Source organism: Triticum aestivum, chromosome 7D (assembly GCF_018294505.1).
Source record: "Triticum aestivum cultivar Chinese Spring chromosome 7D, IWGSC CS RefSeq v2.1, whole genome shotgun sequence".
In the NCBI taxonomy this organism is placed as follows: domain Eukaryota; kingdom Viridiplantae; phylum Streptophyta; class Magnoliopsida; order Poales; family Poaceae; genus Triticum; species Triticum aestivum.
This window is the reverse complement of record NC_057814.1, coordinates 269384362-269398911: the sequence shown is the minus strand read 5'-3', so window position 1 is coordinate 269398911 and position 14550 is coordinate 269384362.

Sequence of the window (14550 nt, the reverse complement as noted above, 5' to 3'; positions counted from 1 at the left end):
AGAGAGTTGGGAATTTCACGTTTTTCATATTTGAAATTTTATCAAATATCGAAACAAGGATCACTTTGGTTTTAATTATTTTTCTCTCCAAAAATATTTCATACTAAAATATAACAGAGGAGATAATATGACTTCTCCAAAATAAAGGGAATATTGGAGGAAAAACATTAAAATCAAATAAATAATATTTTTGGAATTTTATTGCATTTTTATTTGAATTAGAAAAATATGCATTTTACAAAATTACATTTTAGGGCCAAGAAAATGTTCACTTTATTCTAAATATTTTATTTAGACGGTGAAAATTTGTTTTGGTATTTTTAGATTTTTATTTTATTTTCTAGGATTTTTCCAGCGAATTCTATTTTTAAAAAAGAAAAAAATTGCTTCAGACCGACTAGGCCGAAAGCCCAGCCGGCCCACTCCACCGCGCCGTCCCCGACCCTGGGAGGACTCCGCCTCCCGCACGCGCCACCGGCCGCCGTGGCCGACTCGGGCTCCCTTGCCCCTCCCCCAAGCCGACCCCGCCCCGCCCCCTTTATATGCCGAGCCGCCGCCGCCCTCCACCACCTCGCCCCGCCCCGCCTCCCGCACGCAGCAGCAGCAGCACACAGCCGCCGCTTGCGCCGCCGCCCGCGCCGCCACTTCTCCGCCGTCGCCCGCAGCTCCCCGCCCCGAAGCCCTGCCGAAGCCGCCGTCGCCGGAGCCGCCGCCGTTCCAATCCGATCCGACCGCCGTTCGTGTTTTTTGGTTTTTAGGTAAAAACCTCGGTTTTCTTAAAAACCCTAGATCTATTGGTTTTTTAATAGATCGGTTCGGTCATTTAGCGGACGTTCGTCCGTACGTTCGTTTTAACGAACGCTATTCGTCGGTTAGCCGCAGACAGCGAACGTTCGTTCGTTAGCCTATTCGTCTCGTTTTACTTTTCCAGGGTTTTTCCGCGATTATTTTCGATCGTGATTTCTGCCCTAATCTTCGTTTTAGTTTATCTTTTCGCTCGTTTATCCAAATCGGGTGAAACAAGCGCCTAGATCTTCGTCTCGAAGCCCTCTTTATGTTTAACCAACTTGAACAAAATTTTGGTATTGTAAAATTTGACTTTAGTCCAGATTAGTAAACGGATCTTGTTTATTCCGTAGTTTGAGTTTCGTTGCTCCGTTCTATTTGATTCTTTTTGCAAACCGGAGTTCTTCAGTTGAACTTTCTGGTTAGATCTTCTTATTTGAGCTTTACCCGTCCATCTTTGCTTGATTGCTTATGTATGCTATTGTTTGTTTGCGATAGAATTCCCGGAGTGCGAAGCGTGCTACTACGAGTCACTAGGTTTTGCGGATCGTCAGCAAGGCAAGTTCACACTTTGATCATATCCCTTTACTACCCAGTTTTTATGCATTAGTTTCAACCCTCAAACATTGCATGAGTAGGATTGATAACATGTGGGTTTTGGGAAGTAGTTGATGAGGTAGGAACCTATTGTCTTGCATTCAACCCCTGGGAGTTACTACGTTCTGCTTATACTGCTATGCTATGCTCGTAGACGTGGATTGGTTGAGCGTATTCATGACATATGTGAGATTGTTAATTAATGGTTAACTTAAGGTGGCTACTTAAATACACATCTGGGTGGATTAGTTGGGGCACCCTGGAGCACCCAGTGGTTTGCCCGGGCACCTGGAGAATCCAGTGTTGTCCTAGGATATCCCAGAGGACCCGTGTGATCATCCTATGGTTCGCCACCCAGGCTCAAAGGGATCATAAGATTATTCATGCTAGAAACTTCCGTGTGCAGCCACAAGCTATTATGGGCTCTAGCATAGTTGAGTAAGTTGCATGACCTCTTCCAGTGGTAGGCTAGCAGATGTAGGGGATGTAGGTTGGTACTGTCTACCCGGGGTTAGAGTTATTGCTTGAAAGACTGTGTCTCGGTCATCCGTTTCTCAAACACCATGTAGTGCGAGAAAATCCAACGGAGAAGATCGGGTCTTGTGGGGAAAAGTGCGCAAACCTCTGCAGAGTGTATAAACTAATCATGGTTAGCCGTGTCCCTGGTTATGGACATCTTGAGTATCTGGTACTTGAATTATTGATTTGATCTCATCACTCTAAACTAATTTGTTGGGTTGATAATGACTACTTTAATTGGGATTGAGTTGGAGGAACCTTCTCAATGATGTTTCAACCACCATGATAGTTAAATAAAATATATTCCTTTGTTCTGGGAAAAATTGCCTTTTCGCAAAACATTATAACCTTAGAGCCTCCACCAGCCATATATGCATGTAGTGATAGCATTTATCTGTTCATTGCTCTACTGTGTTATATTGCCAGCATATTCCATGTGCTGACCCGTTTTTGGGCTGCAACGTATCATGTTGCAGACTTTTCAGACGAGGAGTAAGGTGCGCTAGGTCGTTTGTCATGCACTCAGCTATGCCGTTGGAGTTGATGGACTCACTATTTATTCCAAGCCTTCTGCTATTATCTTATTTAGATGGCCTTAAGCCATATTTATTGTAATAAGTTCTCTTTTGAGACCTTCGATGTAATAAGTGTGTGATTACTACTCTGTTATAAATCCATTCGAGTACTGTGTGTGTCAGCATTACCGATCCAGGGATGACACTGAGCACACAGACTTGACCGTCTGAGGTCGGGTCGCTACAAAAGCGCAAAGTTATGATGATATCCAAGGCAATGATTATGAATATAGGCATCACGTCTGTGTCAAGTAGACCGGCTCCTGCCTACATCTACTACTATTACTCTAGACATCGACCGCTATCCAGCATGCATCTAGAGTAGTTCATAAGAATGGAGTAACGCCTTAAGTAAAATGACATGATGTAGAGGGATAAACTCAAGCAATATGATGAAAACCCCATCTTTTTCCCTTGATGGCAACAATACAATACGTGCCTCGCTATCCCTACTTTGTCACTAGGTGAGGACACCGCAAGATTGAACCCAAAACTAAGCACCTCTCCCATTGCAATAAGAACCAATCTAGTTGGCCAAACCAAACCGATAATTCAAAGAGAAATACAAGGATATTTAATCATGCATAAAAGAGTTCAGAAAAGACTCAAATAATATTCATAGATAATCTGATCATAAATCCACAATTCATCGGATCTCGACAAACACACGGCAATAGAATATTACATCGGATAGAACTCCAAGAACATCGAGGAGAACACTGTATTGAAGATCAAAGAGAGAGAATAAGCCATCTAGCTACTAGCGATGGACCCGTTGGTCTGTGGTAAACTACTCATGCTTCATTGGAAGGGCAGCAAGGTTGATGTAGATGCCCTCCGTGATCGAATCCCCCTCCGGCAGGGTGCTGGAAAAGGCCCCAAGATGGGATCTCACGGGAACAGAGGCTTGCGGCGGTGGAAAAGTATTTTGGTGGACGCTTCTGTTGGTTTGGGAATATTTGGGAATATATAGTGCAAGAATTAGGGTTGGAGGACACCCGAGGGGCCCACAAGGCCTTAGGGCGTGCCCCTCTAGGGCGCGCCTGGGGGCTTGTGGCATCCTCGGCCATCTTCTGACCCCCTCTCCAAGCTCCGTTCATGTCTTTTAGTCTAAGAAAAATCATCGTAAAGTTTTATTCCGTTTGGACTCCATTTGATATTCTTTTTCTGTAAAACTCAAAAACAAGGAAAAAACAGAAACTGGCACTAGGCTCTAGGTTAATAGGTTAGTCCCAAAAATAATATAAAGTAGCATATTAATGCATATAAAACATCCAAAACAGATAATTTAATAGCATGGAACAATAAAAAATTATAGATACGTTGGAGACGTATCAATCCCCTCCGCTGGACGCCACCTCTGACTCGCCGTCGATTCGCTCGCCCTTGAACCCCTACGGCCTCCTCGACCTCGTCGTCGGCACTGCGGTGAGGCCCCCTTTCATTCCTCCCTCTCCCCCTATCGAACCCATGTTGTTTGTGTTGTCTCCCAGAGCACCCGAGCTCAAGGCGGGCTCGCGGTTGTCACAGCTTTGCCGGCGCACCCGCGAGCCCTAGCCGCATCTGGCTGCGCCCTGTGCCTACTCGTGCCTGCTCGTGCGCCCCTAGCCACATGAGTCTGCATCGACCGCAGCCATTGCTGCCCCTGTGCACTACTGCATCGCTGCTCGCTGCTTGTTGTTGCTGCTCCCTGCTCCTTCGCTCCGCTCCAGCCCCCACCATGCCTCTCCCCTGGCTACGCCCGCCCGCTGCCGCCAGCAGCCTGGCTCGCCGTGTCCGAGCCACCACCGTCGCGAGCGTTCACCATGGCCGTCGACCCTGTGCATACCCGCGCCCCTAGTCTCCTCAGCTCGATGCACGCCTTCACCCCATCCCGTAGCCGCTCTTCGCGCGCCAAGTGGTCGCCGGAGTGGCACGGCCGAGCCACGCCGCCGCTCTCTAGTTTCGTCGGAGAGCATAGCCAGCGTGCGGGCCCTCTGCTTAAAACTACCCGTGCCACTAACATATGGCCCCATCTCTATAACTACTAGATCATTGATGGCGCGCGTTGCCGCACCCGTCTATTTTCAACTACAATGGTAGGAAATTTCACTAATATATGATGGCATTGAATATTGATGTTAAATACGAAATAAGTTGCTTAAACTTGCACAAAATTCAACTTTTCAAGAATTGAAATGCTGAGTTATCTAAGAATTCTTGTAGAGTATTATCACTCTGTAATTCCTTGGAATCCATAAAATTATAAGGGTGTACCTCGAAAGCAGAGCTTTGGTGCATCATATCCTGCTTCGTTGACTGAACATAGCTATAGAAGAAGTCGAGTGTCTATAGGCATCTTTGATTCCGGCCAGATGTAAACGGGATGCGGTTGCATCACAATACAATACATAACAGGAGCCATCTGGAACTTGAAATGAGATGCCTTCCCTCTGCTCGCCTCCAAGTAGCAAAAGATTAAACTGCAAATAGGAACAGGAAACCATCCATAGAATATCTTGTTGTATTGAAATGAAAATAAGAACCTTGGTATATCAGCATCATGCACCTGCAATATCACAACTAAAAATTAACACACACATACACATGGATGGCCATCTTCTCTGGCCAAGGTGAAGGTTTTCTTAGCAGAACAACAACACATGTTTTACCTTCATTTTGATAATTTAATAAAGTACTCGTATAAGGCACTCAGAAGAATCTCAAGTAGATGTATTATGAGCAAAGCTAAAATAATGAACAATTGTAGAACACAAACTGAATAAGGGATCAATGCATTATCACAACTAAAACTTAGCACACACATACACATGGATGGCCATCATCTCTAGCTAAGGTGAAGGTTTTCTAAGCAGAACAACAACACATGTTTCATCTTCATTTTGATGGCATTAACAGTAGAAAATTTATTAAAGTACTTGTATAAGGCACTCAGAAGAATCTGAAATAGATGTATTATGAGCAAGGCTAAAATAATGAACGATTGTAGAACACATATTGAATAAGGGATCAATGCACTATTTATTTTTCAAATTCAGTCTTATGCATACATAGAAATTAAAAATTGGTATCAACAACTAAAAGGATAATTTATAAATTTTGCAGCACTTAGAACACCTTAATAATGAAAATATAGGAGGTAAATTATAAGTTGAAAGTGAGATCACAACCCAAAATAGGTGATGGTGGAATCAACAGAATAGAAAATGTGGAAAATCGTTAGCATGTCAGTTTTACCACATAACATGATTCTTTTGCCCACCAATTAACCATTGCTAGCGGCATTTTCATTTAATCAATAAAACAGTTAAGAATATGTATCATCTAACAAACACTACAGTATATACAGATGCATGTTAATGGTAATAACGACCAGTAACCTCGTCACATCGCTTTGCAACCCTCCGGAGAGCAAATTATCAAATATTTGCAGTGCAACATGTAAATGTACATTGCAGATACAAACAAAGATTGAACCTGTAGAAGGCCGATGTGAAGTCCCCGCCGGTTCCACCAATAGAGGGAACGGGCCAGGCTGGGAAAGTCCTGTAAAAGAGAGGATCAACCTAAGGTCAGGCACGCCATGGCGTTTATGCCTGTTCCAGCTCCACTCGTCTTCCCATCCTCCGGACCTCGTCCTCTCACCATCAGTGGTTTGGTGAAGCCTGTTCCAGCTCGAACCTAGTAGTCAAGTGACTACATAGGAAAAATTGATACCCAAATACCCGAGGTATATGTACTACCCACTATTAGACAAACAATCTCTAAAAATTTCAGATAGAAACAATAACTGAAAATTGACTACTCAGTCCCACCCGTAATCTGCTTTGGGTGACAATTGATTGGCCATATATAGTATGTAAAACCGAGGAAAGGAAGACCTGATTAACTTCCCTGATGACCTAATCGTATTGCATCAGGCGATCACCAAATCCCTTGACAGTTACTACCTCTGCCTTTCCATGCATCTTTCCGCTAGTGAAGCCTCTCCATGACCGTGGTCTGCAGAGAGCTGCCACAACCTCCATCCGTCCTTCGTCCGCGATCTTAGCCGCGAGGCGCGGCCACCTCCGGCTAGCCGCGGGCACCGATCTCCATTATCGCCCACCAGCTGAATGGACCGGCCCCCAAGTGCAGGATCCTCTCCATCGACTCTGGCCCGCATCCCGCGCTGGATACCCTCGATCGACTCTGGCACCTACGTGGATGAATACGCGCAGCAGAAGATTGCCGACAGCAGGGCGCAACGTGGAGGAAGGACGGCGGCACATCGAGGAGGGAGTAACGCCGCCGCATCGCGAGGAGGAAGGACGACGACGAGGAGGAACTGTTCGTTCGAGGGCCTGGGCAACCTGGGCTGTTAGCGTGGGAGTGGGAATAAGTGGGCCGGCCCAATTACGGACAGGAAGAGGAGGTCGCTCCGCAGAGCAGCGGCCCGGGAGACGACACGAGACGTGCGCGGGCGAGGATGACGCCCAAATTTGATCTGGATCGTAGGTTCGAGGATCCGACGGCCGAGACAGTCAAATCGCTGTGGAGGCTTGTAGCTAGCCTAGTTATATTGTTTCTCAATAGATTAGGCGCTAATCTAACTACTAATTAGCCACTAACAGGCAGGCCCCTGGTTAAATAACCTTTTAGTTTAGTTTGAGGCAATGACAGTGTGTCCCACATCAATTAACCTGATTAAAATGAACTGATAAACTCATTTAAAACTATGTCAATGATAGTGGCGCCCCACCTGTCATATTTGACCAGTCAACGGTCAACCCAGTTGACTGCTGACTGGATGTTGACTGGATCAACTGGGCCCTTGGCCCCACCAGTCATGCACTGTGACTAGCCCATAGCCGGGTGCTTTTAGCAATTTCTCTTTTAATTTTGAATTAATAATAAATTCAGAAAATCAATAAAACTTGAAAAATCATAGAAAAAAATCTATAACTCGAATGAAAATAATTTATATATTACAATTAATTAGAAAAATAAGATTAATCCGAATATGCTATCCACATACATGTCACATGTATCTAACACTACAAACATGGAACCTTCCCCTCCGGTTCATCTGTCCGATAACTGCCTAAAACCGGGAAAATATTCCGAGATATTTTCCCGCTCCGTCGGTAACGCTTAGCACTACATTAGGTCACCCCTAACATAGCATATTGCCATGTCGTGCATCGTGGTGCATTTGTTTGCTCTATATTTATTGTTTCTTCCCCCTCTTCTCTCCGGTAGACCACGAGACCGACGCTGCTCCCGAGTATGACTACACTCCTAATGACCAACCCCTTTAAGTAGAGCTTCCAAGCAAGCAAAACCCCCTGGATCATTCCTATATCACCCATTCATTCTCGCCCATGCGTGCATTCTATTTTGCTACTGTATTTTGATAGCTCCTATTCTGATGCATAGCCTGCTTTTGTAACCTGCTGTTGTTGCTTTACCTATTATCCTATATGCTTAGTGTAGGTTGATTAGTGACCCCTCACCCTTGTCCTTGTTGCCCCGCTTTGTTACCGATGACTCGATCGATGTGATCGACGTGCAGAGACCGACACATCACCGGCACCCCCCTTAGTTGTACGACTCTGTAAAGCTATTATCGAGTGCGAAGAGTGATACCTCGTATCGCACTCCTGATGATATCTCTGTAATGTAGCTAATCGGTCATGGATTACGGAGGGTGATTCCTCATTCATCACTCCCGATGATGACTCTGTCATGCAACACCTCAAGTGTGAACCCTTCGAGGGTGATTCCTCCAAGGTCACCTTGACGGTTACAAAGAATAGGAATCCATCAAGGGTGATTCCTAAGATTCCCCCTTGATGTTATGGACACATGGATACGTTGACTTTTACATCAGTTCCTTGTTAAATGTAGGGTCGACCCAAGGGGTACCTGCGAGAGTTATTGAAGTCAGGTTGACCATGACGGTACCCGCGAGGTAATGACGCAGCACGGTCGGGCAGGCAGAGACCACCCTAGAGAGGGAGGGGCCTGGCCCTTGTCGTAAGTCCGTGAGGCGGGGTGATAGGATCACTGTTTGTTTCCGTGATCTCCCAATACACTAATGGATTTGGGTATGTGATCTAAGTTGGGCTACATGCCCTTACGCACTAACCACCATGTGGGATAAGTTATGGGCACTCGGCGTCGTACAATTCTCCCAAAAGCTCTAGAGACGTCACAGTTGAGCGGCACGTGCCCGGGCGGTCCGCGTAAGCACTTTCTTTGTATAAAGAGGTAGCCAGGACTGATCCCGGCTGTCCTCAGAATGCACAGGAGTGCTTTGGATGACAGGCCCATGACCCCTTCGCACTTAGGATTTAGACCGGCGTGTGACGTCTCTAGAGAGCCTAGTTAGGACTACGGCATGTTGATCAGCCGAGGCCAGGCATGACCCAATAAAGTGTGTTCGGTTGGAGTTAATCGAGCGTGTTGGGTAATGTGGTGCACCCCTTCTGGGAAGTAATCTATTCGAATAGCCGTGTCCATGGTAACACGATGCTTGGACTTGTATCCTGATCTACTACAACTAGAACTGGATACTATTGTGATACTTAACTGTTTTACTACTCCGGGATCACTTTCTCGCTGGGTAGTCGAGGAAGGATCTCCGGGTGTTGATGATGAATACATGGTACTAAATATTATATGTAAACTCCTCTCCCCCTTATTATGGCATTTCTGCAGTATAGTCCAAAGATATAGCCCCATTCCTTTGACACCAATGCATATTTAGCATAGCTCTGATGTAAGTCTTGCGAGTACTTTGGATGAGTACTCACGGTTGATTTGCTACCTCTTTTCTTCTTCCTGGATGTTGCGATCAGATGATGGAGCCCAGGAGCCAGAGGATGCCGAGCTTGGCTACTATGTGGAGACCGCTAACCAGGAGTAGTTCGGAGGTCCCAGGCAGGAGGCCTATGCCTTTCGATCTAGAGTTGTTGTTTGTTTTTGCCTTCTTAAGGCACCTTTGTATTTGTCTATAGTCAGACCTAAGTCTTGATATAATTTCGAGTCTTGCGACCCTAGCTTGTAATTCATGAGATTTATGTTTATCCTTTGTGTCGTGGAGTTGTGTTGTGATATCTTCCCTTGAGTCTATGATCTTGATCATGCATGTTTGCGTGTACGATTAGTGCACGGTCGAGGCAGGGGCGTCACAAGTTGGTGTCGGTGTACTAAAGTTTGGGCCCTTTAGCACCCCATACTTGTGCACGGGCAGTCGTAGCCCCACGCGCGGCGAGGCATGAAGAGGGCAATCAAGGATAAAAACGAGATACAAGGCGAAGAGAAGTGGCCAAGCCAGAGACCAGAGAACAGAGAACGAGCTGGACCCCCGGCAAGGGCTTGCGAGACCCCGGCAAGATCCTTGCCGGGACGACTTACAGAGCACTAAGAAGAGCACCACCCTTGAGGCTGAGAGCTCTGACACCATCGACAACGTTAAGGCCCAGACCCAGCGGCGCGCACGTAGTGGCGTGCAGATCTTTGTGAAGGCCAGAAGACAAAGTACCCAACAAGATCCTTGTCAAGGACGTCTGCGAGGCCCCGGCAAGATCCTTGCCAGGGACATCGGCAAGACTCCGCCACCCCGTCACCACTCCAGCGCAGTGGCCGGCTTGCCAGCCTGGCAAGCACCTGCGTGGTGGCATGCAGATCTTCATGAAGATCCTGCCACCTCCCCAGCGCAACAGCTGGCCAGCCAACTTGGCACTGCATGCCTCGTCGGCATGGACGCGTGTCGAGACAGGGTGGGGCGGAGACGGATGGGACAGGTTCTATTTCCGTCCCCGATAAAGCTGAAGGGCATGTAAGCACCGCGTTTATGGCGTTTTTCCTAAGACACCGATGATAAACATAAACATTGTAGCTACTTTACACCTCTTGTATGCCATTGTGGCAGCCCCTTGGACATATAAAAGGAGGCCCGTGGCGTACTGGACAAGGATTCGGATTTTTGAACCTCTCGGCCCAGCTCGCATGCACAATAGCTAGCCGAAGCTCAAGAACACAAAATATACACTCAAGCAAGACTAGCGTTTTACGCTTCCGAGCCGCCCGAACCTGGGTAAAAATCCATGGTGTTGATCATTAGATCTGCTCTTTGCTCTACCCCTCTTCCCTGCCAAACCGTAGAAGGGACCCGCGTGGTCCCGTAGGTGTCGTTCTCCCTGACATCTTTGGCGCGCCAGGCAGGGGCGGAGAGTTCTGCAAACCTGATCTAGCGGTTAGCACGTCGTTCCCTCGATCACCATGGCTCCCAAGAAGGGGATCACGACGATCGGTTCGTCTGGAGGCAATCCACCCGTGCCAGCGCGGACGGGCGATGGGGTAGTCGCGGATGGTAGCGGAGGTGTGGCTCGCGACCATCCACGACACTAGCAATCGAAGCCAGGCGAGTGGCGTCATTCGTGCCCAATACGACGAGCCGCACGCCGCCGCATCCAAGAACGGAGCCGTGCCGCCTACGGGCGGCGCAGGGACCTCCAAGGGTAGAGCCGTGCTCCCTACGGGTGGCGCGGAGACCTCCAAGACACCCCCGCCGGTGCCCGCGCCGCGGCCCTCTCAGGTCGTGCGCGACACGCAGCGCCGCGACGTTGGTGACCTCGGGCGCCGCCGGGGGAAGAGCCCTCTACATCATTCTCGATATGCGCAGGGCCAACATGCACACCAAGATGCTGGTTAAGACAGCGCACGGCCGCGAAACCGTGACGGTGCTCCTTCTAACATGGTTAGAAGTCCGAGCACCTCCCGTTCCTCGCGCTTGTCGCTACCACCTACACCAGCGGAAGCATGAGCGCGAGTACAGCTACTCCTCGACTTCCCTCCTGCTGCGGAGAAGCAAGAAGAGTGGAGGGCTGCTATCCAGAGCCTTATTGGCCACGCCAATAAAGATCAATACCAGGAGGCATGCCCCTCGCGGCGTCGGTCCACCAAGTCGACGCGTGCCGACGGCGGAAGGGCCGGAGGCAAGGCAACCACGGTGCACTCCCCTCCACTACGACAGCAACGGTCGCCAGATCGACGGGTCGACGCCCATGATGATGGATCCACGGCTTCGTCTGATCCACGAGCTCGTTGCGACCAACGTCAAGTTCTTCGGGAGCGGGTTAAAGAGTACGATCGAACTACCTCGAGCGGCGACGGGAAGCACGCCATCAGTCTGATAGGCGTGCATGGCCCACTGTGTACAGGCCTGCGCCGGGGGATTCTGGTGACCTGCCATACGAGGTAGGTTGTCCAGCTTTTGCCCGTGAGCTGCGGCAGTTCCAGTGGCCCACTAGCCGCACGTTCAAACCTGAGGTCCCGGAGAAGTACGGCGGCAAGACCCATCCGTCCAAGTTCCTGAGCATATACACCATTGCGATGCAAGCTGCCGGGGCTCGGGACGGCAAGGTGCTCGCCAACTACTTCCCGTTGGTGCTCAAACCCAACGTCAGGTCATGGTTGATGCACCTTCCATCTCCTCTTGGTCGGACTTGTGCCACGAGTTTGTTGGCGCCTTTACCGGAGGCCATCAAGCTCCTAGCCAGGCAAGTGATTTGCATCTCATCCCCCAGAAGGATGGCGAATCCTTGCGCAAGTACATACAGAGATTCAGCCATTTGCAGTACAACATCCCAGATGTTCATCCTGCCGCTGTCATCAGCGTGTTCCATCAGAACATGCACAACCGCAAGATGCGTGAAGAGCTGGCCATGAACAAGGTTAGGGATGTTGCCGAACTGTATGTTCTGGCCGACAGATGTGCTCGTGCTGAAGAAGGAAGGAAGTACCCCGGCGAAGATGCCGACATGGGAAGCGATTCTGGAGACGAAGACGTTGTCGCCTCGGCAAAGAAGGGCCGACGACGCAATAGGAAGCGCGGGGGCAATACCGTTCTTGTTGTCGAGGAATCCGGCAATCCCGGCACCGCCAAGAAGGCTAAGGTAGACAACCCCGGCAAGGAAGTTGTCGGGTGTGCTGCCTGCCAGGACTTGGCGGCCGCCGACAAGTCAGAGGGCTCCGACAAGCAATATTGCAAGATCCATCGCACCAAGGGCCATGACCTCCAAAACTGCCAGCAAGTTGAGCAGCTTGTGGAGAGCCAGAAAGCTCAGTATGAAATACGGGACAAGGAGAAGGGCCAGGATGGTGCTGAGAAGTCCGCCAAGAAGCACGATGGCCGAGGGGGGTGTCGCGGCAAGGAAAAGCAACAAGAGAGGCCTACTCGAGGCCGTGACAAGAAAGAGGGGGATGATGACCACGAAGAGGACGACGAGTCCAGCGACCAAGAATTTCAAAGGGCCACAGAAGCCATGTGCATCGATGGTGGCACCTCGTTGCATTCCTCTCACCGCCAACTTAAACAGTGGGCGCACGAGATCAATGCGACAGAGCCATCGGTCGACGCCCAGAGGCCACTAAAACGGTCCAACACGCCTGTCATTTTCGACGCCGAGGATCACCCTGATCGCACAACCGCGGTTGGGTGCTTGCCATTGTTGGTTTCCCAACAATTCGCAACCTCAGGGTGACGAAATGCTAGTGGATGGCGGGGCCGGTCTGAACTTGATCTTGCCCCAAGCGATTAAGGGGTTGCAAATCCCCAAGGGAGATCTCGAGGAGATGGGCACGTTTCAAGGGATCAATCTAGGGAGAAGCCAGCCCAAGGGTAAGATCATGCTACCAGTTACATTTGGTGGTGAGCTGAACTACAGGATAGAGAAGATCATTTTTTATGTAGCCAAGATCTCGTTGCCGTATAACGGGATCCTTGGCCGTCCAGCACTGGCCAAGTTTATGGCAGCATCACACTACACCTACAACACGCTGAAGATGCCCGGCCGGATGAGCATCATCACTGTTGGGTCCGACAAGAAGGATGCGCTCATCTGTGCCGATCAGCTCTACCGGGAGGCGGTGGTGGCGCCTGCCGTCAAGGCACTTGCTCCTGCCATTGGAGCCCCTCAGAGGAAGAAGATCGGCAAGACCTCAGTCACCGGCAAGGCTTCTGGCCCCGGCCAAGCCTCTTGCACCCACTCCGGCAAACACGCCTCCTCGGAGTGCGGCGTTCCCATTGACGACGTGCCAGAGACCTCCACCGGCAAGAGCAAGAAATCCAAGGCTGCACCACCGGAGACCAAGAAGGTGCCCGTCAAGGAGGACGGCACGGGCGGGGCTTTTACTATAAGCTCCACCCTCGACATCAAATAGGAAAGCGTGCTCGTCGCCTTCCTGCGGGCGAATGTTGATGTGTTTGCATGGCAAGCATCTGACATTCCCAGCGTTCCCAGGGAGGTGATTGAGCACCACCTTGCTATCTGTCCTCATGCGCGGCCCGCCAAGCAAAAGGTCAGGAAGCAAGCTTTGGAGCGGCAAGAATTCATCATCGAGGAGATTAGGAAGTTGGAAGCTGCAGGTTTGGTCAGAGGAGTGCACCACCCAACATGGTTGGCTAACCCAGTGGTGGTGCACAAGGCAAATGGGAAATGGAGGTTGTGCATTGATTATACAGATATCAATAAAGCCTGCCCAAAGGATCCTTTCCCTTTGCCGCGCATTAACCAGATCGTGGACTCCACTGCCGGGTGCGACCTGCTGTCATTCCTTGACGCCTATTCAGGATACCATCAAATCTTTATGACGAAGGAAGACGAAGAGAAGACTGCCTTTATCACCCCATGTGGCACGTATTGTTTTATACGAATGCCTTTCGGGTTGAAAAGTGCTGGGTCGACATTTGCAAGAGCGGTTCAGAAATTTTTTGAGCCCCAGCTCCATAGAAATATGGAGGCTTACATGGATGACATAGTGGTCAAAACCAAGGATAGGGCAACACTTGTGCAAGATTTGGAAGAAACATTTGCAAATTTGCGCAAGATCAATCTCAAGCTCAACCCTGAGAAGTGTGTGTTCGGTGTTCCATCCGGAAAACTTCTCGGGTTCTTTGTGTCTCAACGTGCGATCGAAGCGAACCTCGACAAGATCAAGGCAATTGAGCAGATTGAAGCACCAAGGCAAGTCAAAGATGTGTGTCGGCTTGCTGGCTGTGTTGCTGCTTTAAGTAGGTTCATCT